The sequence below is a fragment of the Chlorocebus sabaeus genome, unplaced genomic scaffold, assembly GCF_047675955.1.
Source record: "Chlorocebus sabaeus isolate Y175 unplaced genomic scaffold, mChlSab1.0.hap1 unalloc_scaffold_1086, whole genome shotgun sequence".
Taxonomy (NCBI): domain Eukaryota; kingdom Metazoa; phylum Chordata; class Mammalia; order Primates; family Cercopithecidae; genus Chlorocebus; species Chlorocebus sabaeus.
This window is the reverse complement of record NW_027326842.1, coordinates 5,442-28,208: the sequence shown is the minus strand read 5'-3', so window position 1 is coordinate 28,208 and position 22,767 is coordinate 5,442. Positions and strand designations below refer to the sequence as shown.

At 43.1% G+C, this 22,767-nt stretch overlaps 1 long non-coding RNA gene across 1 annotated transcript; it reads right to left on the bottom strand.

Annotated features, from left to right (window-relative positions):
* Window positions 1-58: 58 nt before the first annotated feature.
* Window positions 59-22,767, bottom strand: LOC140710944 (uncharacterized). The gene is made up of 2 exons (XR_012092116.1): window positions 16,735-22,767; window positions 59-346 (listed from the first exon to the last, which is right to left on the bottom strand). It is a non-coding gene; the product is annotated as an uncharacterized lncRNA (long non-coding RNA).

Here is a 22,767-nt window from a genome sequence, read left to right as displayed (position 1 = left end):
AACCTTTATCAACCCCAACAAAAAACAATCATACCCAAACCATGTAAAAACAACTATAATATATGCTTTCATTACCAGCCTTATTCCAACAACCCTATACATCTCCCTAAACCAAGAAACAACCATTTGAAGCTGACACTGAATAATAACTCAAACACTAGATCTAACACTAAGCTTTAAACTAGACTACTTCTCCGTAATATTCACCCCAATCGCACTATTCATCACCTGGTCTATTATAGAATTCTCACTATGATACATAAGCTCAGACCCAAACATCAACCAATTCTTCAAATATCTCCTTATTTTCCTCATCACAATACTAATCTTGACCACCGCTAACAACCTTTTTCAACTCTTCATCGGCTGGGAGGGCGTAGGAATCATATCTTTCTTATTAATCGGCTGATGATATTCTCGAACGGACGCCAACACAGCAGCAATCCAAGCAATCCTGTACAATCGCATTGGCGATATTGGCCTCATCCTAGCTATAGCATATTTCCTCCTACACTACAACTCATGAGACATACAACAAATACTAACTCTAAACCCCAACCCAAACTCCCTCCCACTAATAGGCCTTCTCCTAGCAGCAATAGGAAAATCAGCTCAACTTGGCCTTCATCCTTGACTACCCTCCGCCATAGAAGGCCCAACTCCAGTCTCAGCCCTACTACACTCTAGTACCATGGTTGTTGCCGGGGTGTACTTACTCATTCGCTTCCACCCTTTAATAGAAAGCAACACACTACTTCAAAGCCTCACACTATGTCTGGGAGCTATCACCACCATATTTATAGCCATCTGCGCCCTCACACAAAACGACATCAAAAAAATCGTAGCCTTCTCCACCTCAAGCCAACTAGGCCTAATAATAGTTACCATCGGCATCAATCAACCATATTTAGCATTCCTGCATATCTGTACTCACGCCTTCTTCAAAGCCCTACTTTTCATATGCTCCGGATCCATCATTCATAACCTAAATAACGAACAAGACATCCGAAAAATAGGAGGCCTATTCAAAACAATACCCCTCACCTCAACTTCCCTACTCATCGGCAACCTAGCACTCACAGGAATACCATTCCTCACAGGCTTCTACTCCAAAGATCTCATTATCGAAGCCACAAACACGTCATATACCAACGCCTGAGCCCTATCTATCACCTTCATCGCCACCTCTCTAACAAGCGCCTATAGTACTCGAATCATTCTCCTCACCATAACAGGGCCACCTCGCTTTTCAACCCTAATAAACATTAACGAAAATAACCCCACCCTACTTAACCCAATTAAACGCCTCACAATGGGCAGCATTATTACTGGATTCCTTATCACCAACAACATCCCCCCCACTTCGCTTCCCCAACCAACAATACCTCACTACTTAAAACTCTCAGCCCTGTATGCAACTATCCTTGGTTTCCTAATAACCCTAGACCTGACCTCTATAACCAACAAACTAAAAATAAACAACCCATCACAAATATTTAAATTCTCCAACATACTAGGATATTTTCCCACTACAATTCACCGCATAGTCCCATATCAAAACCTACTCATAAGCCAAAACCTAGCCCTTCTTCTACTAGATTCAATATGACTAGAAAAATCTATACCCAAGATGATCGCACATGTACATACCACCGCTTCCAAAACTGTCACCACCCAAAAAGGCATAATTAAGCTATACTCCCTCTCCTTTCTCATCCCCCTCACCCTAACCCTACTTCTAATAATATAACCTATTACCCCGAGTGATCTCAATTACAATATATACACCCACAAATAATGTCCAACCAGCAACCACTACTAACCAACGCCCATAATCGTACAAAGCACCAGCACCAATAGAATCCCCCCGAACTAACCCTGACCCCTCTCCCTCAAAAATCACCCAACTCCCCATACTATTAAAACTAACTACCACTACCCCATCAGAACTTGAAACCCATAGAACTAACCCTACTTCTATTATTAAACCCACCAAAAGACCCCCTAAAACCCCAAACCCTGAACCCCATGTCTCAGGGTACTCCTCAATAGCTATCGCTGTAGTATAACCAAAAACAATTATTATACCCCCCAAATAAATTAAAAACAACATCAGACCTATATAAGTCCCCCCAAAACCTAAAACTACCATACAACCAACCACACCACTAACAATCAATGCTAGCCCCCCATAAATAGGAGAGGGCTTAGAAGAAAATCCAACAAATCCCATAACCAACAATACACTCAACGCAAATAAAATATATGTCATTGCTCTTGCATGGACTACAGCCATAACCAATGATATGAAAAACCACCGTTGTACTTCAACTACAAAAGCACTAATGACCCCAATACGTAAATCCAACCCAATTATAAAAATAATTAACCACTCCCTCATTGACCTGCCAACCCCATCCAACATTTCCATATGATGAAACTTCGGCTCACTCCTCGCATTCTGCCTAATTCTACAGATCATCACAGGCCTATTCTTAGCAATACATTACTCACCAGACACCTCTTCTGCCTTCTCTTCAATCGCACACATCACCCGAGACGTAAACCACGGCTGAATCATTCGCTACCTCCACGCCAACGGCGCCTCCATATTTTTCATCTGCCTCTTTCTACACGTAGGCCGAGGTCTTTACTATGGCTCATTCCTTCTCCTAAAAACCTGGAACACTGGCATTATACTTCTATTCTTGACTATAGCAACAGCCTTTATAGGCTACGTACTTCCATGAGGCCAAATATCATTCTGAGGAGCAACAGTGATCACAAACCTATTATCAGCAATCCCATACATCGGGACCGACCTCGTCCAATGAATCTGAGGTGGGTACTCCATTGGCAACCCCACCCTTTCACGATTCTTCACCCTACACTTTATTCTACCTTTCATTATCACCGCTCTTACAATAGTCCATCTGCTATTCCTACACGAAACAGGATCAAACAACCCCTGCGGAATCTCATCAGACTCAGACAAAATCCCCTTCCACCCCTACTACACAATTAAGGATATCCTAGGCCTAGTCCTCCTCCTCTTCATCCTAACAACACTAACACTACTCTCACCCAACCTCCTAAACGACCCAGACAACTACATCCCAGCCGACCCACTAAATACCCCCTCCACACATCAAACCAGAGTGATACTTCCTATTTGCATACGCAATTCTACGATCTGTTCCTAATAAACTAGGGGGCGTACTAGCACTCTTCCTTTCAATCCTCATCCTATCTATTATCCCCACACTTCATAATTCCAAACAACAAAGCATAATATTCCGCCCACTTAGCCAATTCCTGTTCTGATTCCTAATTACAACCCTATTAACCCTCACCTGGATCGGAAGTCAGCCAGTAAGCCAACCCTTCATTTTTATTGGTCAACTAGCATCCACAATATACTTCACCACAGTTCTAATCCTGATACCACTAACCTCCCTAATCGAAAATAACCTACTCAAATGAACTTGCCCTTGTAGTATAAACTAATACACTAGTCTTGTAAACTAGAGATGAGACTCATAACCCCTAGGACAGCTCAGAAAGAAAGCACTCGACTTCACCACCAACACCCAAAACTGGCATTCTAGCTTAAACTACTTTCTGTCTTTTATATTGTACAAACCCTACAGTACAACTCAAGCACCTTTACATAAATATGCTATGTAATTCGTGCATTACTGCTAGCCAACATGAATAATATATAGTACTATATCTGCTTAACTGTACATAACACATACTATCATATCCGCACCCACAGCCTCCAAAAAGCATACCCACCAAACAGAGATCTCACATACAACCCAACCACGAAACACCATAACCCGCCCACTCCACCCACAACACACCAACACAGACAGCAAGACCGTCCTCCGTACATAATACATTACCTTATTTGTCGTACAATAGTACATACCTACTACAAACCTTCCTCCCCACCACGGATGACCCCCCTCACTTAGAACTCTCTTACTCACCATCCTCCGTGAAATCAATATCCCGCACAAGCAGTGTTACCCTCCTCGCTCCGGGCCCACGACCCGTGGGGGTAGCTAAGAATGAGCTGTATCCGGCATCTGGTTCTTACCTCAGGGCCATGCCAACTAAAACCGTCCACACGTTCCTCTTAAATAAGACATCTCGATGGATCACGGGTCTATCACCCTATTAACCAGTCACTGGAGCTTCCCATGCATTTGGTATTTTTTATCTCTGGTCTGCACGCAACACCATCGCAACATGCTGACTCCCACCACATCCCGCCCTGAATGCGCCTGCCTTTGATTCCTAGTCCATGCCATTATTAATCGCACCTACGTTCAATATTCCAGCCCCGCATGACTACTAGCGATGTGTTATTTAATTCATGCTTGTAAGACATACAACAACCAACCCACAACACTACAAAAAAATTCAAAAACCTTAACCAAACCCCCCCCCCCCCCTTGACCTTCACATAACCACCCTTTGCCAAACCCCGAAAACAAAGTCCTGCTCCCCCGGCCAAAGCTTGTATTTCCATCTTTTAGGTATGCATGCCCTAACTACTAACCCCTCAACTAACCTTCGCTTACCCTACCAACCACCCTTTGCCAAACCCCGAAAACAAAGTCCTGCTCCCCCGGCCAAAGCTTGTATTTCCATCTTTTAGGTATGCATGCCCTAACTACTAACCCCTCAACTAACCTTCGCTTACCCTACCAACCACCCTTTGCCAAACCCCGAAAACAAAGTCCTGCTCCCCCGGCCAAAGCTTGTATTTCCATCTTTTAGGTATGCATGCCCTAACTACTAACCCCTCAACTAACCTTCGCTTACCCTACCAACCACCCCCCCCCCCCACAACCCCAAAGATGCCACCTACATTTCACACCCACCTTCTCGTCTACGTAGCTTCTAAACCTACCCCAAAGCAAGACACTGAAAATGCCTAGATGGATTCACACATCCCATAGACAAATAGGTTTGGTCCTGGCCTTTCTATTGACCTTTAGCAAGATTACACATGCAAAGCCTCCCCGCCCCCAGTGAAGACGCCCTACAAATCACTATGACTAAGAGGAAGTGAGTATCAAGCACGCACATGCAGCTCAAAACACTTTGCTCAGCCACACCCCCACGGGAAACAGCAGTGACAAACCTATTAGTAATAAACGAAAGTTTAACTAAGCTATGCTACACCAAGGGTTGGTCAATTTCGTGCCAGCCACCGCGGCCACACGATTAACCCGAGCCAATAGAGACCGGCGTAGAGAGTGTTTTAGACCCAGCCTAATTAAAGCTAAACCCCACCTAAACTGTAAATCCTAGCTAACATAAAATAAACTACGAAAGTGGCTTTAAAACCTCTGAATACACAACAGCTAAGACCCAAACTGGGATTAGATACCCACTATGCTTAGCCCTAAACCTCAGTAGTTAAACCAACAAAACTACTCGCCAGAATACTACAAGCAACCGCTTGAAACTCAAAGGACTTGGCGGTGCTTCACCCCCCTAGAGGAGCCCTGTCCCATAATCGATAAACCCCGATCCACCCCACCCTCTCTTGCTCAGCCTATATACCGCCATCTTCAGCAAACCCTGATAAAGGTCACAAAGTGAGCGCAAGTACCCCTTTTTCGCAAAAAACGTTAGGTCAAGGTGTAGCCTATGAGACGGAAAAAGATGGGCTACATTTCTATCCTAGAAAACCCACGATAACTCTCATGAAACCTAAGAGTCCAAGGAGGATTTAGCAGTAAATTAAGAATTAGAGTGCTTAATTGAACAAGGCCATAAAGCACGCACACACCGCCCGTCACTCCCCTCAAATATACTTAAGGACTATATTAACTAAACACCCTAATACCTATATAGAGGGGATAAGTCGTAACACGTGTAAGTGTACCGGAAGGTGCACTTGGATAAATCAAGGTATAGCTTAACGCAAAGCATCCGGCCTACACCCGGAAGATCTCAGTACAATTTGACTACCTTGAGCCAACACTAGCCCCAAACATAACTAACACTAATACCAAACAACCATACACTAAACCATTCACCCACATAAAGTATAGGTGATAGAAATTCTAACTCGGCGCTATAGACACAGTACCGTAAGGGAAAGAATAATACCACCCAAGCATAAAATAGCAAGAACTAACTTTCTGTACCTTTTGCATAATGAATTAACTAGAAATAGTTTCGCAAAGAGAACTAAAGCCAAACCCCCCGAAATCAGACGAGCTACCCAAAAACAGCTAAAAGAGCGCACCCGTCTATGTAGCAAAATAGTGGGAAGATTTATGGGTAGAGGTGACAAGCCTACCGAGCCTGATGATAGCTGGTTATCCAAGATAGAATTTTAGTTCAACCTTGAGCTTACCTACAGAACCTCTTAATCCTTTTGTAAGCTCAATTGCTAGTCTAAAGAGGGACAGCTCTTTAGACACTAGGAAAAAACCCTTATATAGAGAGTAAAAAGCATAACCACCATAGTTGGCCCAAAAGCAGCCATCAATTAAGAAAGCGTTCAAGCTCAACATCAACTACCCAAAAAAATACCAAACATAAAACTGAACTCCTCATCTCACATTGGATCAATCTATCATTTCATAGAAGCAATAATGTTAGTATAAGTAACATGAACATTTTCTCCACCGCATAAGCCTAAGTCAGACCGAAACCTCACCGACACTTAAACAGTCCAATATCAACAAACACAAACAAGCTGACATTACTTCCACTGTTAATCCAACACAGGCATGCCTCAAGGAAGGTTATAAAAAGTAAAAGGAACTCGGCAAAACTAACCCCGCCTGTTTACCAAAAACATCACCTCTAGCATTACTAGTATTAGAGGCACCGCCTGCCCAGTGACACACGTTTAACGGCCGCGGTACCCTGACCGTGCAAAGGTAGCATAATCACTTGTTCTCTAATTAGGGACTCGCATGAATGGCATCACGAGGGTTTAACTGTCTCTTACTTTCAACCAGTGAAATTGGCCTGTCCGTGAAGAGACGGACATGAACTAATAAGACGAGAAGACCCTGCGGAGCTTCAATTTACTAGTACAACTAAAAACCACACAAACCCACAGGTCTTTAAACCCCCATGCCTGTACTAAAAATTTTGGTTGGGGTGACCTCGGAGCACAGTCAAACCTCCGAACAATCCATGCTAAGACTACACAAGCCAAAGCAAACCAATACTTGCAATTGACCCAATAACTTGATCAACGGAACAAGTTACCCCAGGGATAACAGCGCAATTCTATTCTAGAGTCCATATCAACAATAGAGTTTACGACCTCGATGTTGGATCAGGACATCCTAATGGTGCAGCAGCTATCAAGGGTTCGTTTGTTCAACGATTAAAGTCCTACGTGATCTGAGTTCAGACCGGAGCAATCCAGGTCGGTTTCTATCTATTCAACATTTCTCCCTGTACGAAAGGACAGAGAGAAATAGGGCCCACTTCACAATAGCGCCCCCCTCCCCATAAATGATCTAATCTTAATTTAACAAAACATTACAAATCCCACCCAAGAACAGGGTTTGTTAAGATGGCAGAGCCCGGCAATTGCATAAAATTTAAAATTTTAAAACCAGAGGTTCAACCCCTCTTCTTAACACTATGACTACAGCAAACCTTATACTCCTTGTTGCATCTACACTAACCGCCATAGCATTCCTTACACTTGTTGAACGAAAATTGTTAGGTTATATACAACTACGCAAAGGACCCAACATTGTAGGCCCTTACGGACTACTACAACCCTTCGCTGATGCAATAAAACTCTTCACCAAAGAGCCTCTAAAACCCTCAACATCCACCACTACTCTCTACACCATCGCACCCGCCCTAGCCTTCTCCATTGCCCTCCTCCTATGAACCCCCCTTCCCATACCTAACCCTCTAATCAATTTCAACCTAGGACTCCTGTTCATCCTAGCCATATCCAGCCTAACCGTCCACTCCATCCTATGATCAGGATGGGCATCAAACTCAAACTACGCCCTAATTGAGCCCTACGAGCCGTCGCTCAAACAATTTCATATGAGGTTACCCTCGCTATTATCCTACTATCAGTCTTACTAACAAGCGGCTCATTTAACCTTAACATACTCATTACAACACAAGAGCACATCTGACTCCTCTTGCCATCATGACCCCTAGCCATAATATGATTCACCTCCACACTAGCAGAGACAAACCGAACCCCCTTCGACCTCATAGAAGGCGAATCAGAACTAGTATCAGGCTTTAACATCGAGTATGCCGCAGGTCCATTCGCCCTATTCTTTATAGCCGAATACATAAACATTATTATAATGAACGCCCTAACAACTACAATCTTTCTAGGCACATTCTACCCCACCCACTCGCCAGAATTATTCACAACATGCTTTACCACCAAAACGCTCCTCCTAACCTCCCTATTCTTATGAACTCGAGCAACATACCCCCGATTCCGCTACGACCAACTCATACATCTACTATGAAAAAACTTCCTTCCACTCACACTAGCATTTCTCATATGAAACATCCTAACACCCATTACAATCTCCAGCATTCCCCCTCAAACCTAGAAATATGTCTGACAAAAGAGTTACTTTGATAGAGTAAATGATAGAGGCCCCAACCCTCTTATTTCTAAGATTGCAGGCATTGAACCTACCCCTGAGAATCCAAACTTCTCCGTGCTACCTAACACACCCCATCCTAAAGTAAGGTCAGCTAAATAAGCTATCGGGCCCATACCCCGAAAATGTTGGTCACACCCTTCCCGTACTAATTAACCCCCTAGCCCAACTCATCATCTACACCACAATAATCACAGGCACACTCACTACACTATTGAGCTCACACTGATTTCTCGCCTGAGCAGGCCTGGAAATAAACATACTAGCCTTCATTCCAATTTTAATCAAAAAAACAAACCCCCGCTCCACAGAAGCCGCCACCAAGTATTTCCTAATACAATCCACCGCATCCATAATTCTTATAATAGCAATTACCCTCAACAACCTACTATCGGGGCACTGAATAATAACAAATACCGCCAACCAACTTCCATCGTTAATAATAACAACTGCCCTTGCCATAAAACTAGGAATAGCCCCATTCCACTTCTGAATTCCAGAAGTCACCAAGGAACACCACTAATTCCTGGCCTACTCCTCCTCACATGACAAAAACTAGCCCCCATCTCAATTATATGTCAAATTCACCCATCAATCAACACCTGTGCCCTCATAACCCTCTCAACCCTATCCATCATAGTAGGCAGCTGAGGAGGCCTAAACCAAACACAATTACGCAAAATTATAGCATACTCCTCAATCACTCACATAGGCTGAATAATAATAACGCTAACATACAACCCAACCATTACAACCCTCTACCTAACCATATACATCGCCCTAACAACCACCATATTCCTATTCCTCAATCTGAACTCAAATACCACAACCCTTACACTATCCCTCACCTGAAACAAATCACCCCAACTCATACCACTAACAATATTCACCCTTATATCCCTAGGAGGTTTACCCCCACTAACCGGCTTCCTACCTAAATGAATAACTATTCAAGAACTTGCAATAAACAACAACTTTGTCATCCCCTCCATCATAGTCACCATAACCCTACTTAACCTGTACTTCTACATACGCCTAATCTACACCGTCTCAGTATCACTATTTCCCACCCCCAACAACACAAAAATGAACTGACAACTTGAAAACACAAAACCCACACCCCTCACCCCCACACTCACCATCATTTCTACTCTCCTACTACCAATCACCCCCCTAATCCTAACTATTCCCTAGAAATTTAGGTTAAATAAGACCAAGAGCCTTCAAAGCCCTTAGTAAGTAGACCACTTAATTTCTGAAACATATAAGGACTGCAAAAACCTACTCTGCATCAATTGAACGCAAATCAACCACTTTAATTAAGCTAAGCCCCTACTAGACCAATGGGACTCAAACCCATAAAAATTTAGTTAACAGCTAAACACCCTAATCAACTGGCTTTGATCCACTTCTCCCGCCACGAGGAAAAAAAGGCGGGAGAAGCCCCCGGCAGAAACTTAAAACTGCTCCTTTAAACTTGCAATTTAACATGAAAATCACCTCGGGGCTGGCAAAAAGAGGATCAGACCTCTGTCTTCAGGTTTACAGCCTAATGCTTACTCAGCCATTTTACCCTTCCTCCACCCATGTTCATTAATCGTTGACTCTTTTCAACAAACCATAAAGACATCGGAACTCTATACCTACTATTCGGTGCATGAGCTGGAATCATAGGTACAGCTCTAAGCCTTCTCATTCGAGCTGAATTAGGCCAACCCGGTAGTTTACTAGGCAGTGACCATATCTATAATGTCATTGTAACAGCCCATGCATTTATTATAATTTTCTTCATAGTTATACCCATTATAATCGGGGGGTTCGGGAACTGACTAGTACCCTTGATAATTGGTGCTCCTGACATAGCATTTCCCCGTCTAAATAATATGAGCTTCTGACTTCTTCCCCCCTCCTTCCTGCTGCTAATGGCATCAACCATAATCGAGGCTGGCGCTGGAACAGGTTGAACAGTATACCCCCCCTTAGCAGGAAACCTCTCTCACCCAGGGGCCTCCGTAGACTTAGTTATTTTCTCCCTCCACCTAGCAGGAGTTTCCTCTATCCTGGGGGCTATCAACTTCATTACCACCATTATCAACATGAAGCCCCCCGCCATATCCCAGTATCAAACCCCGTTATTTGTCTGATCTGTCCTAATCACAGCAATCCTACTACTCCTCTCCCTGCCAGTCTTAGCTGCCGGCATTACTATACTATTAACAGACCGCAACCTCAACACTACCTTCTTTGATCCTACTGGAGGGGGAGACCCTATCCTATACCAACACCTATTTTGATTCTTTGGTCACCCTGAAGTCTACATCCTCATTCTCCCCGGGTTCGGAATAATCTCCCACATCGTAACTTACTACTCCGGGAAGAAAGAGCCATTTGGATATATAGGTATAACCTGGGCTATAATGTCAATCGGGTTCCTAGGATTTATTGTATGAGCCCATCATATATTTACAGTGGGTATAGATGTGGACACACGGGCCTACTTTACCTCTGCTACTATAATCATTGCAATTCCTACTGGAGTTAAAGTTTTCAGCTGACTTGCTACACTTCATGGAGGCAATATCAAATGATCTGCCGCAATACTTTGAGCCCTAGGCTTTATTTTTCTATTCACCATAGGGGGTCTCACCGGTATTATCTTAGCAAACTCATCCCTAGATATTGTACTACACGATACATACTATGTTGTCGCCCATTTCCACTATGTTTTGTCAATAGGAGCTGTTTTTGCCATTATAGGGGGCTTTGTCCACTGATTCCCTTTATTTTCAGGCTACACATTAGACCAAACCTATGCCAAAGCCCACTTTATTATTATATTCACAGGCGTAAATTTAACCTTTTTTCCACAACACTTCCTTGGCCTATCCGGAATACCCCGACGCTATTCTGACTACCCCGATGCTTATACCACATGAAATATTCTATCGTCCATTGGCTCTTTTATTTCACTAGTAGCAGTAATCCTAATAATCTACATGATCTGAGAGGCCTTCGCCTCAAAACGCAAAGTATCAATGGCCGAACAATCCCCCACCAACCTCGAATGATTAAATGGCTGTCCCCCGCCTTACCACACATTTGAAGAACCAACCTACATTAAATTGAGCGAAAAAGGGGGGAATCGAACCCCCTAAAACCGGTTTCAAGCCAATCCTATAACCCCTATAACTTTTTCAATGAGATATTAGAAAAACTATTTCATGGCTTTGTCGAAACCAAATTATAGGCTATAACCCTATATATCTTACATGGCCCACCCAGTTCAACTAGGTCTACAAGATGCTACATCCCCTGTCATAGAAGAGCTAATCACCTTCCACGACTATGCATTTATAACTATCTCTTTAATTAGCTTTTTAGTCCTATACGCCCTATCCTCAACACTCACAACAAAACTAACCAATACCAACATTACAGACGCCCAGGAGATAGAGACCACTTGAACCATCTTACCCGCAATCATTCTAATCCTGATTGCCCTACCATCTCTACGCATTCTGTACCTGACAGACGAAATCAACAACCCCTCCTTTACTATTAAATCAATTGGACATCAATGATACTGAACCTACGAATACACAGACTACGGAGGCCTCATCTTTAATTCTTACATACTGCCTCCATTATTCTTAAACCCAGGAGACCTTCGACTTCTAGAAGTTGACAACCGAGTGGTTCTCCCAATTGAAGCCCCCGTCCGTATAATAATCACATCTCAAGATGTCCTACACTCATGAACTATTCCCACACTAGGTTTAAAAACAGATGCAGTACCCGGACGCTTAAATCAAACCACATTTACCGCCACACGACCAGGCGTCTATTATGGACAATGCTCAGAAATCTGTGGAGCTAACCACAGCTTCATACCTATCGTCGCAGAACTAATCCCATTAAAAATCTTTGAAATAGGACCTGTGTTTACCCTATAAATACCCCACTCCCTTTCCACTATACAAATGCACTGCACAGCTATTCTAGCGTTAACCTTTTAAGTTAAAAATTGAGGGGCATACCCTCTGCAGCGAAATGCCTCAATTAGACACATCCACATGATTTATCACTATTACAACAATACTCCCTACACTATATCTTATTACACAACTAAAACTGCTAGACATATGTTACTATCAATCCCCCCAACAAAAAAACTCTGACAAGCAAACCCCCAATAACCACTGACAACTAAAATGAACGAAAATTTATTTACCTTATTCGCAACTCCAATAATCCTAAACCAACCTGCTACAATCCCCATCATCATATTCCCCGTACTACTAATTCCAACTTCCAAACACCTCATTAACAACCGACTAACCACTATTCAACGTAACCTAGTACTACTCGCTCTAAAGCAAATAATAATAACCCACAATGCTAAGGGGCGAACCTGGTCCCTAATACTAATGTCTCTAATCACCTTTATCACCACAACTAATCTCCTAGGACTTCTACCCCACTCATTTACACCTACCACCCAACTATCTATAAACCTCGCTATAGCAATCCCCTTATGAGCCGGCACAGCAATCACAGGCCTTCGCTTTAAAACCAAAAACTCCCTAGCTCACCTCCTACCACAAGGCACACCAACATTACTCATTCCCATACTAGTAATAATCGAAACCATTAGCTTGATTATTCAACCAGTGGCCCTAGCTGTACGCTTAACTGCCAACATCACGGCCGGCCACCTGCTAATACACCTAATCGGAAACACTGCACTAACACTACTAAGTATCAGCCCCCCCGCTGCTTTACTAACCTTTACACTTCTAATACTACTCACCATCCTAGAGATCGCAGTTGCTTTAATCCAAGCCTATGTTTTCACACTTCTAGTTAGCCTCTATTTACACAACAACACCTAATGACCCACCAATTCCATGCTTATCACATAGTCAAACCCAGCCCTTGACCACTAACAGGAGCTCTGTCAACCCTCCTAATAACATCCGGCTTAGTCATGTGATTCCACTTCTATTCTACCACTCTATTGACACTAGGCCTACTAACCATAACACTAACCCTTCACCAATGATGACGCGATGTCGTACGAGAAAGCACCTATCAAGGACATCACACGACACCCGTTCAAAAAAACCTTCGCTATGGCATAGTCCTATTCATTATCTCGGAAATCTTCTTCTTTACCGGGTTCTTCTGAGCATTCTACCACTCAAGCCTAGCCCCAACCCCCTATTTAGGAGGCCACTGACCACCAACAGGTATTACCCCATTAGATCCCTTAGAAGTACCCCTTCTAAACACCTCCGTATTATTAGCATCAGGAGTCACAATTACCTGAGCTCACCACAGCCTTATAAACAACAATCGAAAACAAACAACCCAAGCCCTACTCATTACAATTCTACTAGGCATCTACTTCACCCTACTACAGATCTCAGAGTACTTTGAAGCACCCTTCACCATCTCCGACGGCATCTATGGCTCAACATTCTTTATCGCTACGGGATTCCATGGACTCCACGTCATCATTGGATCCACTTTCCTCCTTATCTGCCTCATTCGCCAACTATTATTCCACTTCACACCAAATCACCACTTCGGCTTTGAGGCTGCCACTTGATATTGACACTTCGTAGACGTCGTATGATTACTCCTTTATATCTCTATTTACTGATGAGGATCCTACTCTTTTAGTATGACCAGTACAATTGACTTCCAATCAATTAGCTTTGACAATGTTCAAAAAGGAGTAATCAACCTAGTACTAGCCCTAACAATCAACACCCTTTTAACCTCACTACTAATAACTGCCATATTCTGATTACCCCAACTTAACTCCTATGCAGAAAAAACAAACCCTTATGAGTGTGGCTTTGACCCACTAAACCCCGCTCGCATCCCATTTTCAATAAAATTCTTCCTAGTTGCCATTACCTTCCTACTATTCGACTTAGAAATCGCCCTACTATTGTCCCTACCATGGGCTCTCCAAACAACAAACCTCCCAATAATAATTAAATCATCCATCACACTCATCACCATCCTAACCCTCAGTCTAGCCTACGAATGATCCCAAAAAGGACTAGATTGAGCCGAATTGGTAAGTAGTTTAAACAAAACAAATGATTTCGACTCATTAAATTATGATTATCATACTAACCAAATGTCACCTATCTTCATGAATATTACACTAGCATTCGCCATCTCACTCCTGGGAATGCTGGTCTATCGCTCACACCTGATAGCCTCCCTCCTCTGCCTAGAAGGAATAATAATATCACTCTTCATCATAATCGCTCTCATAGCCTCAAATGCACACTCCCCCCTAACCAATATCATACCGATCATCCTACTAGTATTTGCTGCTTGCGAAACAGCAGTAGGCCTTGCCCTACTAGTCTCAATCTCCAATACATATGGTCTAGATTACATTCACAACTTAAACCTGCTTCAATGTTAAAAATAATTGTTCCAACAACTATATTACTACCAATAACATGATTCTCTACAAACAACATAATCTGAATTAACTTAACTACACATAGCCTAATCATTAGCCTTATTCCCTTGTTATTTTTTAATCAAACCAATAACAACCTCCTTAATCACTCAACCTACCTATCCTCCGACCCACTAACAACACCTCTTTTAACACTAACCGCTTGACTCCTACCTCTCATGATGATAGCTAGCCAATACCACCTATGCAATCAGCCCCCCTCACAAAAAAAACTCTACCTATCCACAATAATTTTCCTTCAAATCACCCTAATTCTAACATTCATAGCCACAGAATTGATCTTATTCTATATCTTATTTGAAACCACCCTTATTCCCACCCTAATCATCATCACTAAATGAGGTACCCAAGCAGAACGCCTCAACGCAAGCACATACTTTCTATTCTATACACTAACTGGCTCTCTACCCCTGCTCATCATATTAACCTACACCTACAATAACACAGGCTCATTAAATATCATACTACTAACACTCACAGACCAAAAACTAACAACCACTTGATCACACAACCTCATCTGACTGGCATGCATAATGGCTTTCATAACAAAAATACCCTTATATGGCTTACACCTGTGACTCCCCAAAGCCCATGTTGAAGCTCCTATCGCAGGCTCAATAGTCCTCGCCGCAGTACTCCTAAAACTAGGCGGCTATGGCATAATACGACTCACCTCTATTCTCAACCCTCTAACAGAGTACATAGCCTACCCCTTCCTCATGCTAGCCCTATGAGGCATAATTATAACAAGCTCAATCTGTCTACGACAAACAGACCTAAAATCACTCATCGCATACTCTTCTGTAAGCCATATATCCCTAGTAATCATAGCCTCTCTCATTCAAACCCCCTGAAGCTTTTCCGGCGCAATCACCCTCATAATTGCCCACGGACTTACTTCCTCTATATTATTCTGCCTAGCTAATTCAAACTATGAACGCACTCACAGCCGCATTATGATACTCTCCCGAGGACTTCAAACACTACTTCCACTAATAACCTTCTGATGGTTCACAGCAAACCTCACCAACCTAGCCTTACCCCCCACCATTAATCTAATCGGAGAACTCTTCGTGATTACAGCCTCATTCTCTTGATCCCACATCACTATTATACTAACAGGACTTAACATACTAATCACAGCCCTCTACTCTCTCCACATATTCATTACAATACAACGAGGAAAACTCACACACCACATAATCAACATAAAACCCCCTTTCACACGAGAAAATACACTAATATTCATACACCTCACCCCAATTATCCTTCTATCCCTTAACCCCAACATCATTCTAGGGTTTACCTCCTGTAAATATAGTTTAACCAAAACACTAGACTGTGAATCTGACCATAGAAGCTCACCACTTCTTATTTACCGAGAAAACTCGCAAGGACTGCTAACCCATGCCCCCATACTTAACACTATGGTTTTCTCAACTTTTAAAGGATAACAGCTATCCATTGGTTTTAGGAACCAAAAATATTGGTGCAACTCCAAATAAAAGTAATAACCATGCACACCTCCATTATAATAGCAACCCTCGCCTCCCTAACCCCCCCAATCATTGCCACCTTTATCAACCCCAACAAAAAACAATCATACCCAAACCATGTAAAAACAACTATAATATATGCTTTCATTACCAGCCTTATTCCAACAACCCTATACATCTCCCTAAACCAAGAAACAACCATTTGAAGCTGACACTGAATAATAACTCAAACACTAGATCTAACACTAAGCTTTAAACTAGACTACTTCTCCGTAATATTCACCCCAATCGCACTATTCATCACCTGGTCTATTATAGAATTCTCACTATGATACATAAGCTCAGACCCAAACATCAACCAATTCTTCAAATATCTCCTTATTTTCCTCATCACAATACTAATCTTGACCACCGCTAACAACCTTTTTCAACTCTTCATCGGCTGGGAGGGCGTAGGAATCATATCTTTCTTATTAATCGGCTGATGATATTCTCGAACGGACGCCAACACAGCAGCAATCCAAGCAATCCTGTACAATCGCATTGGCGATATTGGCCTCATCCTAGCTATAGCATATTTCCTCCTACACTACAACTCATGAGACATACAACAAATACTAACTCTAAACCCCAACCCAAACTCCCTCCCACTAATAGGCCTTCTCCTAGCAGCAATAGGAAAATCAGCTCAACTTGGCCTTCATCCTTGACTACCCTCCGCCATAGAAGGCCCAACTCCAGTCTCAGCCCTACTACACTCTAGTACCATGGTTGTTGCCGGGGTGTACTTACTCATTCGCTTCCACCCTTTAATAGAAAGCAACACACTACTTCAAAGCCTCACACTATGTCTGGGAGCTATCACCACCATATTTATAGCCATCTGCGCCCTCACACAAAACGACATCAAAAAAATCGTAGCCTTCTCCACCTCAAGCCAACTAGGCCTAATAATAGTTACCATCGGCATCAATCAACCATATTTAGCATTCCTGCATATCTGTACTCACGCCTTCTTCAAAGCCCTACTTTTCATATGCTCCGGATCCATCATTCATAACCTAAATAACGAACAAGACATCCGAAAAATAGGAGGCCTATTCAAAACAATACCCCTCACCTCAACTTCCCTACTCATCGGCAACCTAGCACTCACAGGAATACCATTCCTCACAGGCTTCTACTCCAAAGATCTCATTATCGAAGCCACAAACACGTCATATACCAACGCCTGAGCCCTATCTATCACCTTCATCGCCACCTCTCTAACAAGCGCCTATAGTACTCGAATCATTCTCCTCACCATAACAGGGCCACCTCGCTTTTCAACCCTAATAAACATTAACGAAAATAACCCCACCCTACTTAACCCAATTAAACGCCTCACAATGGGCAGCATTATTACTGGATTCCTTATCACCAACAACATCCCCCCCACCTTCGCTTCCCCAACCAACAATACCTCACTACTTAAAACTCTCAGCCCTGTATGCAACTATCCTTGGTTTCCTAATAACCCTAGACCTGACCTCTATAACCAACAAACTAAAAATAAACAACCCATCACAAATATTTAAATTCTCCAACATACTAGGATATTTTCCCACTACAATTCACCGCATAGTCCCATATCAAAACCTACTCATAAGCCAAAACCTAGCCCTTCTTCTACTAGATTCAATATGACTAGAAAAATCTATACCCAAGATGATCGCACATGTACATACCACCGCTTCCAAAACTGTCACCACCCAAAAAGGCATAATTAAGCTATACTCCCTCTCCTTTCTCATCCCCCTCACCCTAACCCTACTTCTAATAATATAACCTATTACCCCGAGTGATCTCAATTACAATATATACACCCACAAATAATGTCCAACCAGCAACCACTACTAACCAACGCCCATAATCGTACAAAGCACCAGCACCAATAGAATCCCCCCGAACTAACCCTGACCCCTCTCCCTCAAAAATCACCCAACTCCCCATACTATTAAAACTAACTACCACTACCCCATCAGAACTTGAAACCCATAGAACTAACCCTACTTCTATTATTAAACCCACCAAAAGACCCCCTAAAACCCCAAACCCTGAACCCCATGTCTCAGGGTACTCCTCAATAGCTATCGCTGTAGTATAACCAAAAACAATTATTATACCCCCCAAATAAATTAAAAACAACATCAGACCTATATAAGTCCCCCCAAAACCTAAAACTACCATACAACCAACCACACCACTAACAATCAATGCTAGCCCCCCATAAATAGGAGAGGGCTTAGAAGAAAATCCAACAAATCCCATAACCAACAATACACTCAACGCAAATAAAATATATGTCATTGCTCTTGCATGGACTACAGCCATAACCAATGATATGAAAAACCACCGTTGTACTTCAACTACAAAAGCACTAATGACCCCAATACGTAAATCCAACCCAATTATAAAAATAATTAACCACTCCCTCATTGACCTGCCAACCCCATCCAACATTTCCATATGATGAAACTTCGGCTCACTCCTCGCATTCTGCCTAATTCTACAGATCATCACAGGCCTATTCTTAGCAATACATTACTCACCAGACACCTCTTCTGCCTTCTCTTCAATCGCACACATCACCCGAGACGTAAACCACGGCTGAATCATTCGCTACCTCCACGCCAACGGCGCCTCCATATTTTTCATCTGCCTCTTTCTACACGTAGGCCGAGGTCTTTACTATGGCTCATTCCTTCTCCTAAAAACCTGGAACACTGGCATTATACTTCTATTCTTGACTATAGCAACAGCCTTTATAGGCTACGTACTTCCATGAGGCCAAATATCATTCTGAGGAGCAACAGTGATCACAAACCTATTATCAGCAATCCCATACATCGGGACCGACCTCGTCCAATGAATCTGAGGTGGGTACTCCATTGGCAACCCCACCCTTTCACGATTCTTCACCCTACACTTTATTCTACCTTTCATTATCACCGCTCTTACAATAGTCCATCTGCTATTCCTACACGAAACAGGATCAAACAACCCCTGCGGAATCTCATCAGACTCAGACAAAATCCCCTTCCACCCCTACTACACAATTAAGGATATCCTAGGCCTAGTCCTCCTCCTCTTCATCCTAACAACACTAACACTACTCTCACCCAACCTCCTAAACGACCCAGACAACTACATCCCAGCCGACCCACTAAATACCCCTCCACACATCAAACCAGAGTGATACTTCCTATTTGCATACGCAATTCTACGATCTGTTCCTAATAAACTAGGGGGCGTACTAGCACTCTTCCTTTCAATCCTCATCCTATCTATTATCCCCACACTTCATAATTCCAAACAACAAAGCATAATATTCCGCCCACTTAGCCAATTCCTGTTCTGATTCCTAATTACAACCCTATTAACCCTCACCTGGATCGGAAGTCAGCCAGTAAGCCAACCCTTCATTTTTATTGGTCAACTAGCATCCACAATATACTTCACCACAGTTCTAATCCTGATACCACTAACCTCCCTAATCGAAAATAACCTACTCAAATGAACTTGCCCTTGTAGTATAAACTAATACACTAGTCTTGTAAACTAGAGATGAGACTCATAACCCCTAGGACAGCTCAGAAAGAAAGCACTCGACTTCACCACCAACACCCAAAACTGGCATTCTAGCTTAAACTACTTTCTGTCTTTTATATTGTACAAACCCTACAGTACAACTCAAGCACCTTTACATAAATATGCTATGTAATTCGTGCATTACTGCTAGCCAACATGAATAATATATAGTACTATATCTGCTTAACTGTACATAACACATACTATCATATCCGCACCCACAGCCTCCAAAAAGCATACCCACCAAACAGAGATCTCACATACAACCCAACCACGAAACACCATAACCCGCCCACTCCACCCACAACACACCAACACAGACAGCAAGACCGTCCTCCGTACATAATACATTACCTTATTTGTCGTACAATAGTACATACCTACTACAAACCTTCCTCCCCACCACGGATGACCCCCCTCACTTAGAACTCTCTTACTCACCATCCTCCGTGAAATCAATATCCCGCACAAGCAGTGTTACCCTCCTCGCTCCGGGCCCACGACCCGTGGGGGTAGCTAAGAATGAGCTGTATCCGGCATCTGGTTCTTACCTCAGGGCCATGCCAACTAAAACCGTCCACACGTTCCTCTTAAATAAGACATCTCGATGGATCACGGGTCTATCACCCTATTAACCAGTCACTGGAGCTTCCCATGCATTTGGTATTTTTTATCTCTGGTCTGCACGCAACACCATCGCAACATGCTGACTCCCACCACATCCCGCCCTGAATGCGCCTGCCTTTGATTCCTAGTCCATGCCATTATTAATCGCACCTACGTTCAATATTCCAGCCCCGCATGACTACTAGCGATGTGTTATTTAATTCATGCTTGTAAGACATACAACAACCAACCCACAACACTACAAAAAAATTCAAAAACCTTAACCAAACCCCCCCCCCCCCTTGACCTTCACATAACCACCCTTTGCCAAACCCCGAAAACAAAGTCCTGCTCCCCCGGCCAAAGCTTGTATTTCCATCTTTTAGGTATGCATGCCCTAACTACTAACCCCTCAACTAACCTTCGCTTACCCTACCAACCACCCTTTGCCAAACCCCGAAAACAAAGTCCTGCTCCCCCGGCCAAAGCTTGTATTTCCATCTTTTAGGTATGCATGCCCTAACTACTAACCCCTCAACTAACCTTCGCTTACCCTACCAACCACCCTTTGCCAAACCCCGAAAACAAAGTCCTGCTCCCCCGGCCAAAGCTTGTATTTCCATCTTTTAGGTATGCATGCCCTAACTACTAACCCCTCAACTAACCTTCGCTTACCCTACCAACCACCCTTTGCCAAACCCCGAAAACAAAGTCCTGCTCCCCCGGCCAAAGCTTGTATTTCCATCTTTTAGGTATGCATGCCCTAACTACTAACCCCTCAACTAACCTTCGCTTACCCTACCAACCACCCCCCCCCCCACAACCCCAAAGATGCCACCTACATTCACACCCACCTTCTCGTCTACGTAGCTTAAACCTACCCCAAAGCAAGACACTGAAAATGCCTAGATGGATTCACACATCCCATAGACAAATAGGTTTGGTCCTGGCCTTTCTATTGACCTTTAGCAAGATTACACATGCAAGCCTCCCCGCCCCAGTGAAGACGCCCTACAAATCACTATGACTAAGAGGAGTGAGTATCAAGCACGCACATGCAGCTCAAAACACTTTGCTCAGCCACACCCCCACGGGAAACAGCAGTGACAAACCTTTAGTAATAAACGAAAGTTTAACTAAGCTATGCTACACCAAGGGTTGGTCAATTTCGTGCCAGCCACCGCGGCCACACGATTAACCCGAGCCAATAGAGACCGGCGTAGAGAGAGTGTTTTAGACCCAGCCTAATTAAAGCTAAACCCCACCTAAACTGTAAAATCCTAGCTAACATAAAATAAACTACGAAAGTGGCTTTAAAACCTCTGAATACACAACAGCTAAGACCCAAACTGGGATTAGATACCCCACTATGCTTAGCCCTAAACCTCAGTAGTTAAACCAACAAAACTACTCGCCAGAATACTACAAGCAACCGCTTGAAACTCAAAGGACTTGGCGGTGCTTCACCCCCCTAGAGGAGCCTGTCCCATAATCGATAAACCCCGATCCACCCCACCCTCTCTTGCTCAGCCTATATACCGCCATCTTCAGCAAACCCTGATAAAGGTCACAAAGTGAGCGCAAGTACCCCTTTTCGCAAAAACGTTAGGTCAAGGTGTAGCCTATGAGACGGAAAAAGATGGGCTACATTTTCTATCCTAGAAAACCCACGATAACTCTCATGAAACCTAAGAGTCCAAGGAGGATTTAGCAGTAAATTAAGAATAGAGTGCTTAATTGAACAAGGCCATAAAGCACGCACACACCGCCCGTCACTCCCCTCAAATATACTTAAGGACTATATTAACTAAACACCCTAATACCTATATAGAGGGGATAAGTCGTAACACGGTAAGTGTACCGGAAGGTGCACTTG